We start from the raw sequence: 22,763 nt of genomic DNA on the forward strand, positions 1-22,763 counted from the left end.
ACACTATGTTTTTTCTTCGCTACCGGACCAGCATGGATATAATAGGGTCACTGAGGTCAGATTCTGATTGAAGTCGATCTATACCTTCGCACTCCCGAATTAATAGTTGAATTTAGTAAACTCATCAACTCAAATGCAATAGAAATTAAGACTAGAAAAACGTTCATTGATCCAGATCCGAAGTTAAGTTCAATAGTATATCACAATCATCAAGAAATTTCAATTTATTTTTTTTATTACATAATTTTCGTAAGGTGTTTGTTCGTATGACAAAAGGCTAGGCGAAACCGGACTGCGCGAGACTGCCCGAGCAAGTTTCAACTTACTTAGCCTCCCGAGTTAGTCAAACGCGAGGCGTGCTGCGGGGAAGACGTGTCGCCGCCGCCCGGAGTGCCAAAATTAACAGTGTGTTCGTGTGTTTATTAATTGTGTATTAAAAAACGTGTAACAACAATAATTTCGAATGAAACAATCATAACATGGACGGACAGATGCTTTTGAATAACGAATTCTGTTAAGGTAAGTTACGCGACCGAGTTGTGTAGGTCCCTATTTCTATAATACTAGTTTAGTAGTTAACTTCTTTTCAAAAGGGTTAGTTGCAGTTTTGCAAGGCGTATCACATTCTAGTGGTAGTCGGGCGCATTTGTCAATATTGTGTAATTCAATTTGAATTTTTGGTTTAATTTTGGTTTGTGTTGCAACTGTTTTGTTTTTTTTTTGTTTATTTCGGCGGTCAAATCTCTCCGACCTTGGTTGCTTCTGTGGAATGTCAGTTGAAGCAATAAGAGCGTATAACTTTATACCGTAGAATAACAACTACTAGAAGGTCTATTTCGTATAATTTGTTTAAATGTATGTAATATAGGTAATTATAATTATTTTATTTGTAAATATTAAGATAATTTATTATTAGTGTTTATATTCAAATTGTTTGGGTAATATAAAATATAAAATTTAACTACTTATTTAGATTTTTTTATACATACACCACCACCTTTTTTTTTGAAGGCGTTTATAAAAGGGCATTGGACCGTTTTTATTGTCTCGTGGAATTTTTGAAGAATATGAGTGAAATAACGTCTTGTCTTTACTAGCTTGATCCCTCAGTAAATATTCTTCACAAGAATGCTTGACGGTGTAGTATAGAGCTAAGTACATAATCTTATTTAGGTATACCTATTATTAAAATGATTGAGGATATCGGAAAAATGGTATATAAGGTAAAGAAGGTAGGTATATACCATTTTGTTATTTTGTTCCGATATCCTCAATGCTTATCTACTTATATGTGACCTACAGTCAGAATTATAAAGACCAATAATATGTGCAATAAAAAGTAGAAGATTCTTATTTAAGTTCCTATGCTCTATTTATATATTCTTTGGTGTTAAATATCTGTAAGCGAGGGTCGATGCGTACGCAATAAATTCTTTTTAACTCTCCTTCTACAGCTAACTATATTTTTATTCTATGGTATGGAATATCTTATAATTAAATTTATTTGAAACGAAACTTCAGTTTTACTCTAGGCACTCTTATTAATTAATAAAAAAATAGCCATTAAAACCATGATCCATGTTGAAGATCCATATTAACTTTACAACACGTCGGAAGTATGAAGATATATAGAGTATATATAGCAGAAGAAGAAGCTATATATAGCAAACAAAAAAAAAACAACAAAATCGGTCCATGATTGGTCAAGCAATCGCTTACCAAACTTGCTAAAAGTAACAAACGTATTGATAACTACACTTTATGTAGTCTGTTGAAAAAAATGGTTGAAGTTGAAAATCCTTTGAATCCTAGCCAGGTAAGACAATGAACTAAAAATGGCACGGCACTTTTTTTATCGGTTGATCTGTGATGCCGCATGGTCAGTGGTCATTCACCACAATACTTCTTTTGGGTTTAATTTTTTTGGACACTGAGTAGTTATTGGAATCATTGATGTCTATTTTATTAATAATTTAGAAAGATAATACTTTAGTTTCTCTTGAACTATGTTTAACATACTATTAATATAAAAAAATATTAAATTATTTTTGGACACATTATTTTTTTTTTACATATCTACGTTCTAAATAAGAATGCAAAATTCTTTAAAGTCTAGGACTTATATGATATGTATTACGTACGAACTGCAATAAACAAAAAATAAAAACTTTTCTCCTAAGTGATACTCCTTCTGGTTACGAAATACTGTTACGAAAATATTTCTATGTAGTCGGCTTCAGATAATTAAAAATCAAGAGCTTTTCATCGTATATGGCCACGGGTTGCTCTATAAAAACTAATCTAAGTGTTTTCCTGTGCGAGTTGTCATAACTAGTTTGTTTCGTCCGGTTTGCTTGTGATTCTCTCATATGGGAATCTTGTCGTTCATATTATATGGTCTTCAAAATGCGTAGAGTTCAATAACTTTATCTTACGTGCCAAACACGGCTTCTTTCGCTTGGACTTTTATACACTATTTGAAAATTTAAAAACAAATAGTATGTCTTACTTAATAGATAGTATATTAACGTACGTAACGAATAAACTAAAATAATATTGGATCGATATTAATGATAATTGGTAGGCTATTTTTTTGTGAAAATTCCCACTGGAGCCAAAGTATACTCTTTATATTTATACTAACAGATAAATTGCGATAAAACAAAATTGACAGTTGTTCAAACAGCGAAACAGAAAAAGATTATTTATCTGTGGACAGAAGACGTAACATATGCTACTTTTGTTTATGGAAAATTCTACGGGAGCGGGGTGCCGGAAAATTCAATGTTATGTAAAATGAATACTGAATATTTTTTTTTATAACTAGCGACCATTCCGGCTTCGCACGGATAGCATTTATAGATATTTATATAAACTTTCCTGAGAAATCTCTCTTTCCAACATTTCACACAGAAACAAAATACGTCAACAACTTTTCTTGTACTTACATTTGTTTTAAAATTTAAAGTAAATAAATATTTTTAATGTTTCTAAATATAACTATGACTAAAACAATTTCAATTCAAAAGTTGCTTCATACTCCTATCCTTATTTTGTCCTCATTATGATCAAAGGTTAATTATATTATTTGGTAGGAACAGCTGACAGGGATGGATCCCTGGTTCAAATAATGATCATCTACAAACGTCACGGTTTACGACCAGGACCCCTTGATTGCCATAAGTAACATCCATATGTGGGTAACCACCTGGTGCAGGCACCTGGGTTTTGACAATACTATGAGGTCAATAACCTTTACTATTTTACTCGTATTTGTCGGTCCGAAAAGGGGATTCTAGGGGTGTGTATATGTCGCAGTAAGATAGAAAAATCCATGATATAATTATGAACATAGTTATATGAAAATGTTTCATTTGTTTTTGTTTTTATTACAAAATCAACATTTTGTAACCTGCAAGTGACGTATTAAAAAATTATAATAAAACCATGAAATAAAAACCTTGTACCAATAATTGGTTACCTAGAAATGCAAAAAAGGCAACTATTATTATCTAATATAAAATTATGGGATACTGAATAAGGAATTGTCACTGAGAGAAATTTGCCGAAAAATTGATGCCTTAATGCTGGTGTAGTGGCTTGGAAAAAACACAGTGTGTGTTAGCTGCTTGTCTTTTCTCGAAGGTAGGTAGTTGGTAGGTTGCTAAAGTCATATAATAGGCCTCCTTACCATTTCTTCTTCCTTCTCTTAGATTTTTTTTCCAGTTTGCATCCGCACCACTCTAGGGAGGCTCCCGGGGTATGGATCCTGGATTTGGTGAGTCAGGTTTTTTGCACGAAGTGACTTCAGTCTGACCTCCGCAACTTTTGCAGGGGAACCTAACCCGTATTGGATCTATGGTTACACATCCATTTGCCTGAATGTGCAGGTTTCCTCACGATATCGTCACCGTTAGAGCATAGGTTAGTATTCGAACTAATGTACTCATAACTTCGGAAATAGTCATTGGTACATGGCCGGGGTGGGATTCGAACCTGTTCCTTTTTGTTCCACACGCACTTCAACCGGGCACCTTAACAATTCGGCCACCGACGCTCTCGGTCAGTTAGTCAGTTACTTAACTTCGTTGCTGTATGTCGGTCACATTTTTAGTACTATTAAATTGATGATTCGGCTGCTCGGTTATAAAATCAGTATAAAATGCGCGTACGCAAGGACATTATGCATTCTTCACCTACATGCCTAAATCGCGTGTCGGTTCTTGGAATCGATTAGTCACTGTTCAATAAATATGTCTGCGAATCGAATTACTAGGGTTTTTTCTGATATAACATTTTTGAGTAAAAGAGGAAGGATATCTATGATTTTATTTATTAAAGATTTGACTTTCCCGAGGCAACTTTCCAGGGAAATATTAAATTGGTAATAATAAGTTACATCAAAATCGGGCTAGAGGTTGGGCATTAACTTTTAGCTTAGCTTGACAGAAAAACTTGCGCTTATAAATAAGGAATTCCGGCACTTTGGAATCAAACAAATCCATATATCTCCCATGGATGTCGTAAAAGGCGACTAAGAAATGGGCTTATAAACTTGGGAGTCCTCTTGTAGGCGATGGGCTAGCAACCTGTCACTATTTGAATTTCAATTCCATCATAAAGCCACACAGCTGAACGTTGTTGTTCAGTCTTTTCCAGACTGTTTGCTTTGACTACCCCGCAAGTGACGTGACTATATATGTATGTTTTTATATTACTCATATATTTTTTTTAAATTTATTTCATACTCAATTACTTACAATCACATAATTAATACATATTTCTGTACAGTACATCCAGTAGCATATATAATGCAGAAAAAAAATTAATGGAGGACCCTCCACTAAAATATAACGTCAATACTTGGTGCTTAAATATAAGAAGGAATCATCCAGTGAAATACATTCATTCATACAGTTACGTCCCGAAACCGCCGAGCTTGCATAAAGAGAGTTATGAATGTGGATGAAGCGGAGGAAATATGCAGGGACTACCTCTTTCCACTTGCCACGAATGCAAGTGGAAAGAGGTAGTCTCTGCCTACCCCTCCGGGAAAGAGGCGTGATTTTATGTATGTATGTATGTATACAGTCACGTCTATATCCCTTGCGGGGTAGACAGAGCCAACAGCCTTGAAGAGACTGGTAGACCACGTTTAGCTGTTTGACTTTATGATAGAATTGAGAATAAGATATTACCGGCACCAATAAAAAAAGAATAGGACCACTCCATATCTTTCCCACGGATGTCTTAAAAGGCGACTAAGGAAAAGGCTAAACTTGGGATTCTTCTTATAGACGACGAGCTAACAACAAATCACTGTTTTTTATCACAATGCCACCATTATGCCATGTCCTTTCAGTTTTTGCGTGACTGTTGGCTCTGTTTACTCCGTAAGGGATAAAGACGTGACTAAATGTATGTGTTATTATTATTTTAAATTGCGTAAAACGAATCAAAATGGCGTCCATCTTTATTCGGGGTAAGGTCAGCGACTGACCTAGCAGGAACCTGTTTTGGCTAAAAGTTAAACAAGTCACAATAAGATATTTTTACAGACGTGAAATGGCATTTTTTATTTAGTAAGTTTGCAGTGATCGTAGCAAGTGGAAAGATGTATTCTCTGCCTACCCCTCAGGCAAAGAGGCGTGATTTTTTGTATGAATGTTTTCGGCCGCAACTTCGCTCACGTAAAATTAAAAATCCCGGTAACTTCCGTTTCCGCAAGAATTTCTAAAAAAAATTTCTCCTGGCATATTCTATTTATATTGGTTAGTTTTTGGGTTTTCGTGATCAGTGAGTGTGTTAGTATTATATATGTATATTTGATAACAAACTTTGATTTAATTTACAGGAAAGCGGCGATTAAAACATATAGGTACTATCTTCATATTGATCTGTGAACATTACAAAAGATTCCGTTTGTGTATCTACAATCGTGTGTTACGTTAATTTTACGATTGCGTGTCATCCTGTGAGTAGCCTCCTAACTTCCTTCGGGGCGAGGTCGAAACAATTAGAAATTTTTTGTTAGTTTTTATGTAAATGATTGTTTTAATGTAAATGATTTTGATACTTCGACGTAAAAAGAAATCTTTGTAACTAAAAGTTCACTGACAATAACACGTATTAGATTAGAGGTGTGGAAGGAGAAATTTACCAGTTTTTCAGTTACACCAAGCCAAACACATCTGAGAAAACCGTATTCAAACCGGAGCAATAGTTTTCGCGTGGCGTCAAACATACAGGTAGTCAGAAATGATAAGAACAGTAAATGTTTTTTGTGCAAGCATACACCTTATATATTGAAGTCTTCTATTTTTTTACACAATTGACTAGTATTGCACTGTACAAGTCTGTATTTTTTAATTAAGATAACATAAATTAAGAACTAGTTTTCAGCTATGGGTGAATAACCTAACGAGCTGCGACAAATATTTATTTATAGTTTTATTTTATGTACAACAAAAAGAACCATCATTTTACGATTCGCCGATAAGATCCTACAATGTATTTTATTAGAAAACAGCGGCCTTAAATTACTGCTTGTGTCATGGCAGACGTGGGCATATAGGGTTGTCAGGCGTCCGGCAAAATCCGGGCATAGATTAATAAATAATAGAATCTCAACGATACTATATACTTTATAGCATACTAGCTGTGCCCGCAACTTGCAGCGTGGAACAGTTTTTTTGTGCATCATTGAAGCCCTCGATGAATAATTTTCCCCGTTTTCATTTTTCACATTTTCCATAATTTCTTCGCTCCTTATAGTTGCAGCGTGATGTTATATAGCCTAAAGCCTTCCTCGATAAATGGTCTATTCGACACAAAAAGAATTTTTCAATTCGAACCAGTAGTTCCTGAGATTAGCGCGTTCAAACAAACAAACAATCAAACTCTTCAGCTTTATAATATTAGTATCGATTAAATATTTAATCAGATCGTTTCGTCATGTCAACCTCCGTAGCAAGACACGGGCTACGTCGTTTTTAACGCGCGAAAAACTATCGCTGTTCTGTTACACGTCATAATATAAAGCGAGACAGCGATAGTCTTTCGTGCGATAAATACGGCATCGCGGTTGTCTCACGAGGGCTGGTCGGGATTCGGACGCGGGACCTTGTATTTAATGAGGCACATTATCGCTGTGCCACAGGTGCCTACAAGTTAGGCTTTTTTATTGTCTGTCCTATTAGTCCAGCTTTTGATATTGCAGATAACGCATGGACAATCAAAAGTTCAATCCATTAAGGAAATCACAAAACATCTAATAATGCATATTTATTCAGCTTTCCCTTGAAAATCCCTAAACATTATCGGAAATAAGAATTTTTCTTTTGGTAATTATAAATTTTTAGCAGATCGCATATTATTAATAATATGCATTAAAAATAATTAAAAATCGTAATCGAATCATAATAAAATCTACCTAATACAAGAGCAAACTCGCAAGTCTACTGGACATTAGGTAAGGCGAACTGGCAACCCTACGCGGGTACCATAATTTTGATACTTTACGAGTGATTTGGAACATTGTTCGATCGTTTTATTGACTATTTTCTCAAGTTTCACACTGTTACTGCCTGTTTGTAATGAATGCTTGAAAATAAATAAACATATGGAGACAAATTACAACCCTTAGTTATTTAACTAAGTAGGCAACTAAACCATGTAACTATTTATTTTTAACAAAAACGTTCTTTTATTCTAATGGCTAAGTAACGAAATCTTTTTCTTACCCAATTCTTACCTATCTACATGCCCCTAATAATGTTTTTAATACCAAATTAAACCTATTAAACCATTGTAAAATTAATCTTATATTCTCGTATAAAATTCTCGTGTCATAAAGTTCGTTCCCATACTCCTCCCAAACGGCTTGACCGACTCTCATGAAAATCTATTTTTCATACCCCTTAGTGATAAGGGTTGTCCACCCTTAAAATTTTTTTTAAGTAGAAATTACTTAAAAATTATTTATATGGCAAAACAACATTTGCCGGGACAGCTATTTTTGTTATAAATTTGTGTCGCCGTAATACTAAAACGAAAATATTTATAAATAACACTCATATTGAGAGGTCGTGTTGAGAACTTGGAATTGGTACATTTTACTTTAAATAGGACTTCATGTCTCTTGGATGTAGTAAGAGGTGACTTAGGGAATAAGCACTTTCACCTATTGCGAAGAGCGTGATCTAAGCTGTTTCCTTATTTACAGGGCACGAAGTTCAGAAGTCACTTCATGTAATTAGCTTACTAACAGCCTAGGTCAATTAGAAAGACAATGACTTATACCCGTTGAAGACGTGAAAGGGATTAACGCCTGGAGGATCATTTTAAAAGGCATTTTGATGTAGGCACTCGCAAATTAATTAATTACTATATTAGCTTTGAAATAAACTACTTAGTGGGTCGTCGCGAACTCTTAAGTATTTACGAAATTGTGAATATCTCAAAAAACAAACCTTAAAAAATCTATTGTCGTCATACAAACAAAAATAGAATCATATTAACAACCAATTTTTTTTTCTCATTATAAGAATTAATAATTAAGGAAAAAATTCTATCATTAAGCCAAATAGCTGAACGTGGCCATTCAGTCTTTTCAAGACTGTTGGCTCTGTCTACCCCGCAAGGGATATAGACGTGACCATATGTATGTATGCAATGTTTTTCTGCTTTCCGTTACTTTTGTATTAATTGATGATTATTTCTCCTCCTAACGAATATATCAATCAAGGAGGTCATATTATGTCCGAAGTCTGATAAAGCCACCAAACAGCCTACAGTGGAATAAGCCTTCAATAGGGATTTCCTTAATATCTCCTCTCCAACTATTGATACATTGTTGAAATTTACTGTCGTACTTACTTTACGTCTTATTCAGTCAGTACACTTTCACTTGTAACACTATAAAATACGTTTTATGGTTTATTTAAGAGGTTATAACGTATTATGTAACGCAATTAGGAGAGCCATGATTCTGAATTGGATTGATACTAACAACATTGATTTCTGAATGGGTGAGGTTTTACTCGTATCATAAAAACTATTGCTCAAATTTGAATGTATGTATAGTAGAATCGAGATTCAAATAGTGATAGGTTGCTAGCCCATCGCCTGCAAGAACAATCCCAAGTTTTAGTCGCCTTTTACGACATCCATGGGAAAGATATGGGGTGGACATATTCTTAAGAGCCGGGAACCACACGGCATATCATTACGGCAGAGTTACATCTAACAACCGACTGCAGGCGTTTCCATGCACTTGTTATATTTAATGCATGCAATTTCAGAATTTTCTATATTCTACCTGTAAATATAGAAAAAGTTAAGTAAATGTTGCCACTTAAAATAATTCTGTTAACCGCGATTCGCCTAAAGGATAAATTAATATTTTTCATTTCATTATGGATTTTCATGAGATAAAATGTAGCCTTAATATATCCAACTTATTTATACTTCACTAGCTGTCCCGGCAAATGTTGTTTTGTCATAAAAATAATTTTTAAGTAATATCCGGTTAAAAAAAATTGGTAAGGGTGGATAACCCTTATCACTAAGGGATATGAAAACAATATGTTGGTCGATTCTCAAACCTACTCAATATGCTCACAAAATTTCATGAGAATCGGTCGAGCCGTTTTGGAGGAGTAGGTACGGGAACGAACATTGTGACACGAGAAATTTATATAAGTATAAGATTAAGAATAGGTAGGTGCAGTCAAAAATAAAGAAAATATAATGATATACATATATACATCTACAGGGTTTATATTATTATTTTTAAACATAGTAATATTGTTTGTCAATTCCCAATCAAAGTGAACTCTAAATACATACATACATACATAAAAAATCACGCCTCTTTCCCGAAGGGGTAGGCAGATACTACCAAATAAACTTCTGAACTCTAAATATAACACAAAAAACCTAAAATATATTAAAGAAAAAAATTAAAGAAATATAATTATTAAACTGTATTCCGTTTTCTGATTAAATTTTTATTATTTTTATTTATGCCTACGCCATAGTTATAACTATACCTACTTATATAATGAGTCTGGTTACTTGAATAAATATTTTTTCATTTATTTCATTCATTTATTAAATAATTTGTTTGAAATTAATTGAATACTTATTTATATTTAACTCTGTAAATGCTTATTCTCGCTCGCTTTGATAAAGTTTAGAAAACTTAAGGCGAGTACGATCGATATACATTGGACAAGAGCGTTGCACAAAGAAAAAAAAATGCCTACAAGCTTAGGAATTTGTGCATAATTTCAGTGTTTGAGGTAAATCTGCAGCCCACATCTGAAGAATGTCGTACTGCCTGAGGCGAGACTCCATCACAGGTATGCTAGTGTATGTATAGTATATTACAAGCACTGGTTTTATGTATACTTGTTGAATAGTACCCAGGTAAGCGAGTATAACAGTTGTCTCAAATTATAATATCTGATTATTGTAAGCAACTGTCATTGATTTTATGACTATTGGCTCAGTCTACCCCGTAAGGTATAAAGACGTGATATGTGTGTGTGGTGTGACTATGTCTTATGTTGTTAGTAACCTATGCCTCTGATGACTTTCTGCCTATACAAGTCACTAGAGGAGTTTATATATTTTATAGCGCCAGTGTATTTTAAAAATGTATATATATTAATTCGTTTTAATTTCTGTAGGTACTACACGAATATACACAATTAACTCGCGGTTAGTTTTAACAAACTGCTTCATTGAAACCTTCTTGATAGACTGATTTTTATATCTTATACTGAAAGACTGATTTAAATTTGTAAGCCATACTACATGGCTTACAAATTAAAATTATACAAGGCTACAATTTAAACCCGAGTGGACCCGCTGGCGGCCGCTAGTTAAGCCTTCCTACGTCACACTGTCCGCTTGTGTAAGTAACAGGAGAATAATTACAGTCTAAGTGGCTAGAACGTGTTGTGGACGCCTGATTAAGTAGCCGATACGTTAGAGTAATCATTATGTTTTATAATTTACTGCGTGCGTATAAAATCAACACTTTGTGAACTACATTGCTCATTCGATATGCATTTTATACTAGCCGCTGGCAGCGACTTCAGTCGTCGTACTTACAACGAAATCTGTGTGACTTATAGTTCACTCAATACAAAAAGCCGACCATTTGTATGGTGAGGGAAGAAATTTTAGTATAACTTGATTTTAAACTGCATTTAGATAGGAGCAATAGTTTTCGCGTGTTATGATACAAACATAAAGACAGACAAGGCAATTATAAATATCATTATAATTATATAATTTTTTTTTCGACAATATCTTTCATGTACAGATCTGTAAGTGACAATTTGAATTATGTGTGGATATGGATGAAAAACGTAATATTATAAACTTTTTTTTTCTTAAATAAGAGCTATTTATATTTAAACTCTTTATCTATTTTGTAACTAATTGGTTGAGTTTTAATGTCTTTCGATTTATTTAACATCATGGAGATGGCTAAAAGGCTCGGCGCCAAAGCCGCCACAGAAAATAAAAATATTTTATCTTCCATTTTTTAGTCGTTAGGGTCGGTTTACACTCACACGAGTTGCGCTGCGATGTTGTACACCTCCTTTGATAGAGCGACTTAAAATTAAACATTTTCTAGTACACGGAACGATACATAGCATTTTCACCACGTGAAATATGTAAAAAAAGTACTTACGTATCCTAAGTTAAAAATAAATGTGCGTCGCGTCTCGCTTCAGTGTGAACGGACCCTTAATATTTCAAAGGGCCGACTAGGCAACAAATTAACTGAGATATTATAGACTAATAAAAATTGCAAATTGCTGTAAGATGCCTCGCAATTTATAGAATGTGATCCGCCTGATTCGTGTCCAAGATATAAAAGTACTTTTCGTTTTGTTATACGTAATGCATTGTACTTATTTTTTAAGTAAGTAAGAAGACCTTTTTATTTGCCTGCAACTACGTACATGGTTTAAATCTTAAGTTTAAAACCCAGAGAAATTAAACGATATAGGTACATATGTTAATACGTTTGCTAGGTATTGATGCCAATTAACATATAAAACATTATTTTGAAGAGTCTTTGATAAATTACATTCCCAAAAATATTGCTAAATTCAAAGAAATAAAAAGAAAATGTTAGTTTATTTTATTTCTAATTTCCTTCTTGATAAGAATAAAAAATATCGGCAACGTACTAACCCGCTTTCTCATGTACTAGGAGTGCATAAAAGTGCATTGTGTTATGCAAACTCAACGATAGGCGATAGATAGTCTGAGATAATGATCGTGACTGAATGGATGCACTTTCCCCACCGCTTGTATGTGGTTTTTCAGACGGATGTTACTAGGCTATCATAAAGTTGTTATAGTTTTCTCGATGAGTAACGATGAGTAACAAACTTACCTACTTATGAGGTAAGGGAAAATATCGCTAGGAAACCTTTATTTTTATCGAAGGGGAAATTCTTTTCACGAACGATCCGCCGGGTCTTCACTCAGGAGATGTGGGACTTATTGCACCACACTCGTGTGTGCCCAACTTATCAACATAGTTAAAACCATCCGGTGCGCCCTTCTTGCCATTTTTAAGGGCATCGTGGGATCCAGAGGAACCGCGATGAACTTTGGCTATCCGGCGCGTCTGTGCCGGAAAATTGCTTAACTTTTGTTCCAATGTGGGTAACCATGATCCAATATGGGTTAGGTTCCCCGGCAAATGTTGCTGAGGTCAGATGGGAAATGGGTCAGATGGGCAAGTAACTTAGTCAGTAAAAACTGACTAAAACTTAGTCAGTAAAACCCGACTAAAACTTAGTCAGAAAACCTGACTAAAACTTAGTCAGTAAAACCTGACTAAGATACTTGCCCTTATCAAATCTAGAATCTTGGTGATAGGCGGTCTCCTATCTAGAGGTTTATTTCAGGACGTGAGATCGCATCTGGGACTAAATAAAGGAGGATGATGATAAAATTCCACCTCTTTCGTGGTAGCCTGAGACTACATCTTTCTATTTGCCACGATATCCACATACTTCTATGAAAAAAGAAACAAAAATCAGACCGGAACCAATAAAAAAAGAATAGGACCACTCTATCTCTTTCTCGTATTTTTTTTTCAATCTTTTTTTATTTTTTTCTTTCTTTTGTGTAGACGAAAATTAAGTGCTACCGTGTAAAGTCATTAATTGTTATTGATTACATAATATATTACGCCGCTATCATTATATGTGGTTTACGATAACTATACCACAAGTGAATATAATGTTTATGTAATTTTATTATAGTTTGTCTTTTATCTGTTTTCGGAGGAAGTGAAATGAACGAATGTTTTGCTAAATATCATGTGAACCAAACTTTCTTTATTATAATAACGACCCTTCAAACAAGTAGTATGTGATTAAAATTTACGAAAGACGACTGTAACCAAAAAATAATTCATATATCCATTCATGTAATAAAAATAATCTGCGCTGCCTCTTTGATTATGGATTTTCCTTTTTATTTTGGTTGACTGGAAGAAATCCCGATTGGGATAAGTCCGCCAATGTACATATTCTTCTATATACAATGACTGTTCTATTTTTGTTATATGTATTTATTTTAATGTGCAATAAAGAGTTTACAGACAAACAAAATAGTAACTGACCAATGTCTGTACGAGAGCGCCGGATGTCGAATCGGTAAGATGCCCGGTTGAAATGTGTGATGCGCAGAAAGCCACAGGTTCTCATCCCACCTCGGTCATTACCGATGACTATTTTTAATACATTACTTTGAATGCTAACCAATGTTATTACGGTGATGAAAAACGTCGTGAGGAAACCTGCTCAATCAGGCAACTGGATGTGTAACCATATCCAATATGGGTTAGGTTCACCTGCAAAGGTTGCGTAGTTAAGATGGGACTTTACTCACTTCGTCTAAAAACCTGACTCGTCCAATCTAGGATCCATGGTCAAATACCTCATACCCCGGGCTTCTCTCCAGAAAGGAGAGGATGCAAGCGGGACTAAAGCCAGGAGAAAGAAGAATGTCTGTACTTTGTACTTGCATCAAGCATCTATAGTCCAATGTTCCCGTAACGCTGAAGACCGCAACAAATGGAGGCGCATCGCTGAGGCTGCATTATCCAAAAAAGACGCATCGTCATAAAACCACGACCACTCTGTCAAGAGTGAACGACTGAGGAGGACTTTGTAAGTACTTACTTGGAATATTGGCAAAAAAATTATATAGGATATCTAACTATACACTGTACTTGGAAGATATTGACAAAAATCTATATAGGCTATCTAACCATAAAAGTTTTTAGTATTTCTGTCCATCTTTCAGTCTGTTTGTCTGCATGTATGTACTCGCGTCACATGAATACTATTGCTCCGATTCTTATATGGATTAAGCTTTGTCCAACTTAACACCTGGTATACAATTTCTTCCGGTTACCCAGGTATTATATAGATTGAATGAAGGATTACAGCATTAATGTTAATAAATAAGATAGATAGATAGATAAAACTCTTTATTGCACCATAAGAGTAAAACATACAAAACAAAATGAAGCAGATATAGATGGTACAAAGGCGGACTTATCGCTTAAGCAATCTCTTCCAGTCAACCTTTGGGTGGAAGGAAACCAAACAGGAGATCGGCGTTGGCGCAGAGCAAGAAAAATAACATTACTAAATATATAAGTAATTAATAAAACTAATACACAGTTAGCAATTAAACGCGTCCTGCTCGGGTCGACGAACGACCGTCGTGGGAGAAATGTATTTATTTTTACTTTCCGGTACAAATGTATCTTATGCCGTAATTTATACTGTTATAAAATTTGTCGGTGGTCGTGTGGTTAAGTTAGTGCCCGTTGGAATACCTCTGCAGTCTTGTTTAATCACACACGCACTTATATAATAATAAAATATATTAAAAAAAAAACAAAAAAAGCGACGAATATCCTACTAATACTCGTATTATAAATGCGAAAGTTTGTATGTCAGTATGGATGTTTGTTACTTTTTCACGCAAAAACTACTGAACCGATTACGATGAAATTTGGTATGTAGGTAGTTGAAGACCTAGAATAACATATAGGCTACTTTTTATCCTGGAGTTCCCGCGGAATTGATTCCACGCGTACGAAGTCACGGGCAGCGTCTAGTTGTTAAATATGTTTAAATCATTTTGATTTATAAGCACTGCTGTTATAGCGTTTCTTCTATGTTCAAGAGATACCTACTGAAGAGATTATTTAGGAAGTCAAGGAAGGGTGCGCTGCGCAAACGCAAGGGAAGTGCTCGTTTAGAAATCGGAATAATATTTACATACCTACATAAATACATATAGAATAGATTTTCACACATAATGCAAACAATTCTATCATTAAGCCAAATAGCTGAAAGTGACCATTCAGTCTTTTCAAGACTGTTGGCTCTGTCTACCCCGCAAGGGACATAGACGTGACCCTATGTATGTATGTATGTATAAATACATATAATCACATATATTGGTCAGTTATTCGATGCGCTAGCAACCTGTTATTATTTGAATCTCAACTCCATCACTCAGCCATACAGTACTGCTGGTAATGGTCTTTAGAGACTGTTGATTCTGTATGTTAATTAAGGTACGTGTCGCGATTTGAATCAGTACTATAGGATTTTATTTCCCAAGTAACGATTTGATCATTATGTTTGAACAAAATACCATAAATAGTCGCACTTATGAAACAGTACCCACGTATATCAATGGCAAGTACTTTAATTATTATCATTGTTTGCATGCTGTGAGAAAATTACAAAGGAACAAGTAAGGTTATGTGGACATTATATTTTGGGCCCATTATGTTAGGCCTCGAGGACTATGTTGGCTGGTCTTAAGATCTTAATTCATACATACATACATACATATAGTCACGTCTATATCCCTTGTGGGGTAGACAGAGCCAACAGTCTTGAAAAGACTGATCGGCCACGTTCAGCTATTTGGCTTATTGATAGTGTTGAGATGCAAATAGTGACAGGTTGCTAGCCCATTTCCTAAAAAAAGAATCCCAAGTTTGTAAGCCTCTCCCTTCGTCGCCTTTTACGACATCCATGGGAAAGAGATGGAGTGGTCCTATTCTTTTTGTATTGGTGCCGGGAACCACACGGCACGGTCTTAATTCATGGCACAAAATTTTATGACTTTTAATGACGCTTTTTAAGTAGGTAATGCAATTAAGATTCGTTCTATCCACTTCTACTTCTTTATCGAATCTTGACAGAGTGTTCATGGTCGTCATGTAGCAGCGATGCCGCTGTAAAAGCTGATAAAATGTAATTAAGCAAAGTTGCTTAATTACATTTTATCAGCCAATGCTTGCGATGCCAATATTTTTTGTTCAACACTCAACCCCTCAACCCGCATCTGTGCCCCGTCTCTATTCAATACTAAAGGTGAACTCACACTGCGCTATTTAGCTAAATACAATGATGAAATGTCATAAAAGGCCGCCCTAACTATCCATTTTCTTTTTCTTATATAAAAAGGACTTTTTGTAAGAGGCACGTGCGTAACATCTGCCGGTTAAAGGACAATGTTTCTATAACAATAGCGAGCTAGTTATATAGGCGATGTCAGCTGTTAATAAACAAGAAACAGTTTTTAACTCAATTCGAAAGATGTTTTGGTTCCTTTTCGCTTAATAATATTTCAAATTCATAAATTAAAAGTTATATTTGCATGTTTTTTTTGGGTGTCGATAGTAAATTGATTAGTTTTGATATATTTTTTATATCTGGTAATGGCAACACTAGATTTTGCCATCACATCTGTTCGTACTTTTGCATCAACCTTTTTTTTTAATTTCTTTGTATTTTTGCGTGTTTGTTGCGTCTATAGATATAAGGGGTTGGCCCCATCTTCTAAGGAAACACGACCACTACAAAAAAATATACTAAATCGGATATAGTAACACTAACCTATCACTCGAACTTGTAAAAAGCATAACTTGCATAATAGACGTAAAAAAATAAAATTTATTAGTACAGCACTAAAAACATGATGTTTGGTTTTGGGTGTCAAAACTTCACCCAACCGTCGTCGTCGTGATAATATTTATGTATTTTTGACCGAAAGAAGTAAAGATGGTCAAAGAATATAAAGGACAAATGCACCCAGAATTTCGGTTGCTTTTGGTTGCATTTTTCCTTTTAAAAAGCTGACAAAACAAATGATTCTCATGACTCTTTCAAACACTCTCGAAATAAAGTTCCGTCATCAAGCGCATGTGTTTTCTGCGCCTACGACCATTATAACACCCAACTGTGACGGGCATAATTCACACTGACATGTCAAATTTTTGGAAATGTGTTCCCAGAAAGTAACTTACAATTAGATGTGCCGAATAAAATTTATTCGTAAAAATTTAATTCGGTATAAAATTTATTGGTAAAAATTTTATTCGGCACAAATTCGTTAAATATCGAAGCACAGCCGAAACCGCTGAGTCTGATTCGGTATGAAGGTAGGTCTGTGCGTCATGTTGTCTAGAGGTGCACTGACTGAGAGAGAGGGTTGGGATCTGCCAAGTCCCTCATCGTAAAACATCGGTTAGCAATCATATCGTAACTTACAAAAGAGGGAATAGATGTAGACATCTTAAAGGTCCAATAACATTTCTACACACAACTTTAGAAGTTCATCGTTTGAAATAAATTATTTTAAAACGTTTATTTTCTCCTTTAATAGCGGAAAATTAAATTTTCCATAAAAAATGGTTGACAAAGCGAAGTTACACAAACCTTTTCACCATCGATTCGATATTTAACTACATAAAAACATGGGCAAGTGCGAGATGGATTTTACTTTCAAAGGTCTCGCATAACAAATTTTCTTAAAGTCAATACGCACACACACTCACACACGTAAGTACTACGACATTATCCCCTAGGGGGTAGACAGAGCTTTTAGTTATAAATCTCGAAAGTCACGTACAGCTTACTAGATACATGGCTTAGTGATGGAATTATGATTTTGAGAAATCAAAGGTTATATACTAGCTCATTGTCTAAACGGAGTATACCAAATAAGAACTTATTTCTTAAAAAGCTTGTAAGACGGATAGACAGAAAAGCTTACGAATAAGAAAGTCATCCGGATGATTTTAATGATACAAGTGAAATTCATACATGTAAGATATTTTTTTTTAATTTAAAGGTAAGTACATATTACATTTAATTTTTATGAACGGATCCCTAAAATGCGCGCGTCGCAACGGCTGTGCGTTCATGGCACTATTACCGTAACTTTACACAATTCTGCTCAAGTTTGCTTAATGTCAAGGTGTCAAGCTGGGTTTTTGTGAATGGAACCCGTAGTGGGGCCAATTCTGGTGACCTCACGTATGAAAGAAAACAAATAATGCTTTTCCATCAATTGCTACTTTATTATGAAAGCGTTAAGATACTTTTTCGTAGATTCGGCAATTCATTTCGTATTTTTATCAAAATAATCTTATTTGTGGTAGATATAGGGTTATTTTTAGATCGCTTTTTGCAATGAAAGTTCGTTGAACGAAATTCGCGGTTAGCAGCAAATAAATAGGTGCGAGTTAAGTCTGTAGGTTGAAGTAAACGCTAACTATCATGCCTTGCGCCCGTTACTGAGAATTTAAATTATCAGTACACTTAAGTCTTTATTTTTAAAAGATAATTGGGTAAACTATACTTGTGGAAGAAATTATATACGTTAAATAAAAGTGAATGCTCAGATGGTTTGGTAATATGGAGAAGGAATGAAAGCAGGTTCACTTAACAGACATATTAGGGGGAGTGTAAATGGAATCGTTAGAGTGGGGGGCCAGACGAACGTACCTTAATCATATCGGGGACGTTCTTGCAAAAGGTTAAGAGTACCAGAAACCCAGGAGTTTGCATGAAGAGAGTTATGAATGTTGATTAAGTGAAAAAAGTATGCATGGATTGTGGCAAGTGGAAAGATGTTGTCTCTGCCTACCCCTCCGGGAATGTGACGTTATTTTATGTTTGTATGGAGGTCGACCATGACTTCTACGATAATTACAGTAAAGTTTGATGTCCTATTTTAATTTCCTCCTACCCTAAGGTTGACTGGAAGAGATTGCTTAAGCGATAAGTCGGCCTTTGTACCTCATTACATTTGTATTTTTTTTTATTTTTCTTTTTCTTATGGCGCAATAAAAAGTCTATCTATCTATCCTATTTCTCTAATGCAATCGAAATGATATTATCCCTACCTGTTTACATTTTATACAACCGTACATACATACATACATACATAAAATCACGCCTCTTTTCCGGAGGGGTACGCAGAGACTACCTCTTTCCACTTGCCACGATCTCTTATACTTATACAACTGTATCTGGCTACTAATAAAGTCTTACTCAAACAACATGTTAACATGTTCAGTAAACATAACATAGTGGAGAAGCAGTTAAAATTAACGGCTCCTTTAACTGGCAATTAATAAATCGATTAATTAACAATATCCGGGACCGTTACACATATTCAGATTAGGCGAGTGAATTGGGCGAGTCATGCGGCAAGTGTTCCAGCTCCTACAATCACGGATTGTATTAGATAGATAACTGTTTATGATAAACACAGATTATAAGGTACAAAGGCGGACTTATCGCTAAAACAATCTCTTACAGTCAACTTTAGGGCGGGAGGAAACTAAAGAATAGAAAGGCGATGTTATTAAATAGGTAGATAATATTTATTTTCAAAGTAGGATAAATGCTATATTTAAAAGAGGATACTGGTCTGATTTATTGATAGATTGATTGCATTGACATTGAATAAGGTCTCGGAAAGACAAACTGGCTACGTTCAGCTGAATATATCTATTTATGATGGAACTGAGATTCACAGATGGAAGCAGGTCGCTAGACCATGGCAAAAAAAAACAACATTTATAGGCTTTCCTTGATTCACATAAAAAAATTGACTTCGCGCGTGTAATGTAGGTACCTTAAGTTCTTTTCCGTACTCCACACTATATGTGTGCAAAATTTCATTAAGATCGGTTCAGTGTTCTGTACATAACATACATATGGTCATGTCTATTTCCCTTGCAGGGCAGACAGAGTAAACAGTTTTGGAGAGGCCACGTTCAGCTGTATGCCACGCTAAGTGACGTTCTGTTGTGAGTTCTGTATATAACTCGATTAATATATGTCGCTCGCCCAATATGGACTCCAAATTTACAGGAAGTAGTAATAACTTAACAGTTACTTACACGACAGTACCGTACGTTTATCTTTTACTTTGTGACTTGCATTTTTTGTGTAGATATTTTTTGACGTAACGGATTTTTGTCGATTTTACGTTTTAAACTGTTATTGAAGAGTTTGACGATGATTTTTCATTATAGGTAAACTAAACGGAATTTTTTCGAATGAAATTATTTGTTTGTTTGTAATATCTTTATTTTATAGAAAATATATAGTAAAACTAAAACACTGGTTTTTGAAATGGAGAAAGAAATGACAGCATGTAATATTTTGATTGGAGGAGAAAAAGTTGAGCAAGTGAAAGAGTTTGTATATCTAGGATCAAAGTTTACATCAGATGGCAAGTGTGATAGTGATATTGAAAGGAGAGTGAACGCGGGGAACATGGTGAATGGAGCTTTGCATGCCTTTATGAGCAGTCAGAAACTATCCAAAAAGGCTCGACTGGCTGTGCACAGGGGCGTGTTGGTCCCGACATTAATGTATGGGAGTGAAAGTTGGGTATGGCAAAAGAAGCACGAAAGCAGAATAAATGCAGTGGAAATGAGAGCGTTAAGGAGTATGTTGGGTGTGAAATTGAGTGACCGGATAAGGAACAGCGTGATAAGGGAATGTTGTGATGTGAAAGAAGATGTAGTTACAGGAATAGAAAAGGGTATGTTGAGATGGTTCGGTCATGTGGAGAGGATGAATGAAAACAGGTTGACTAAGCAGATATACAAGGAGAGTGTGGAGGGAAAGGTCGGAGTGGGAAGACCTAGACGAACATATCTTGATCAAATTAAGGACGTCCTGGTGAAGGGTCAGGTCAAAAGTGCCCGAAACCGCCGAGCTTGCATGAAGAGAGTTATGAATGTGGATGAAGCAAAGGAAGTATGCAGGGATCGTGGCAAGTGGAAAGAGGTAGTCTCTGCCTACCCCTCCGGGAAAGAGGCGTGAGTTTATGTATGTATGTATGTATGTTATTTTATAGAAATTTACACAGTAACAAGGAAATAGTACATAGTTATAAATGAAACAAATCACTTGCAATAGCGGACTTATCCCAGAATTCATAATTAATTATTTTATTTGAGTCTGGTTTAAACTTATATTACCTAATTCGTATTATTTTTACATACATACATATGGTCACGTCTATATCCCATGCGGGGTAGACAGAGCCAACAGTCTTGAAAAGACAAAATGGCCACGTTCAGCTATTTGGCTTAATGATAGAATTGAGATTCAAATAGTGACAGGTTGCTAGCCCATCGCCTGAAAGAAGAATTCCAAGTTTATAAGCCTATCCCTTAGTCGCCTTTTATGACATCCATGGGAAAGAGATGGAGTGGTCCTATTCTTTTTTGTATTAGTGCCGGGAACCACACATAAGTATAATAACTTAACTTAAATATTTTGTTTACAGGTACGTCACAGTACAAGATCTACATATTATAATGGTGATGATTGTTATATACATACATAGGTAAATGTTGAAGGTAAGTGAAATAAAATGATTTTAATATATTTTTATAATAATACAAAAAAAAAAACTTTATTCTGAAGGAATAAAACTTAAATTCTGACTTTATAATGAAATTGTAATCTCTTTTGAAAAGATACATTTTCCTGATCCCGTTTGGTAATAGGTTTTCCAAAGTTCATATATATTTTTTTATATGCCTTTTTAACGAAACAGTTTTATTGTGTTTATTTTTATCTATGTCAACCCTTCAATGATATTGTATGCCCTCGAGGTGGATCTTATGCCGGCAGTGTCTAAGTTATTTATGTAAACATGCAGCTGAATGTGGCCTTCCAGACTTTTCAAGATTGTGGGCTCTGTCAACCCCGTATTATCTTCTTCCTCCTGGCTTAAGCCCATAAGCTTAAGTGAGTAGCCTGGAGTATGCCTTTGACCATGGATCCAGAATTGGATGAGTCAGGTTTCTACACCAAGCGACTCCTTAGTATCTGACCTACACAACTTTTACAGGTAAACCTAGATGACCCATATTGGATCAATCATGGTTACACATCACACACCCAAAACCGCCGAGCTTGCATGAAGCGAGTTATGAATGTGGATGAAGCGAAGAAAGTATGCAGAGATCGTGGCAAGTGGAAAGAGGTAGTCTCTGCCTACCCCTCCGGGAAAGAGGCGTGATTTTTATGTATGTACGAGTATGTATGTATGTATGGTTACACATCTAGTTGCCTGAACGTGCAAGTGCAGGCGATGTTTTCCCTCACCGTAATAGCATCGGTTGGTATTCAAACTAATGTACATAAATTTGGAAATAATCATTCGTAATATATCCCAATAAAGACGTGATAGTATCTAAATATGTCACCATCAAGTTAGCACAATCTGCACATTCGGCCCATTACACGACACTTTCCAAGTGAGGTAATATCGTGGAAACTGTGACGCTATTGTCTGAATGTGGGGCGATAATTGGTGATTTGATGAGTTCTGGGCGCAGAGTAAATAAGCACAAATTAGAA

The 22,763-nt window shown here is 35.2% G+C and overlaps 1 protein-coding gene across 1 annotated transcript in view; it reads left to right on the forward strand.

Moving 5' to 3' along the window:
- Window positions 1-360: 360 nt before the first annotated feature.
- The window catches only part of LOC106135974 (uncharacterized), a 99,952-nt gene continuing 77,549 nt past the window's right edge, over window positions 361-22,763 (forward strand). Inside the window, exon 1 of the mRNA XM_013336401.2 lies at window positions 361-519. The gene's annotated coding sequence lies outside the window, so the exon portion shown is untranslated. The remainder of the gene's footprint in view (window positions 520-22,763) is intronic.

Source organism: Amyelois transitella, chromosome 24 (assembly GCF_032362555.1).
Source record: "Amyelois transitella isolate CPQ chromosome 24, ilAmyTran1.1, whole genome shotgun sequence".
Classification (NCBI taxonomy): domain Eukaryota; kingdom Metazoa; phylum Arthropoda; class Insecta; order Lepidoptera; family Pyralidae; genus Amyelois; species Amyelois transitella.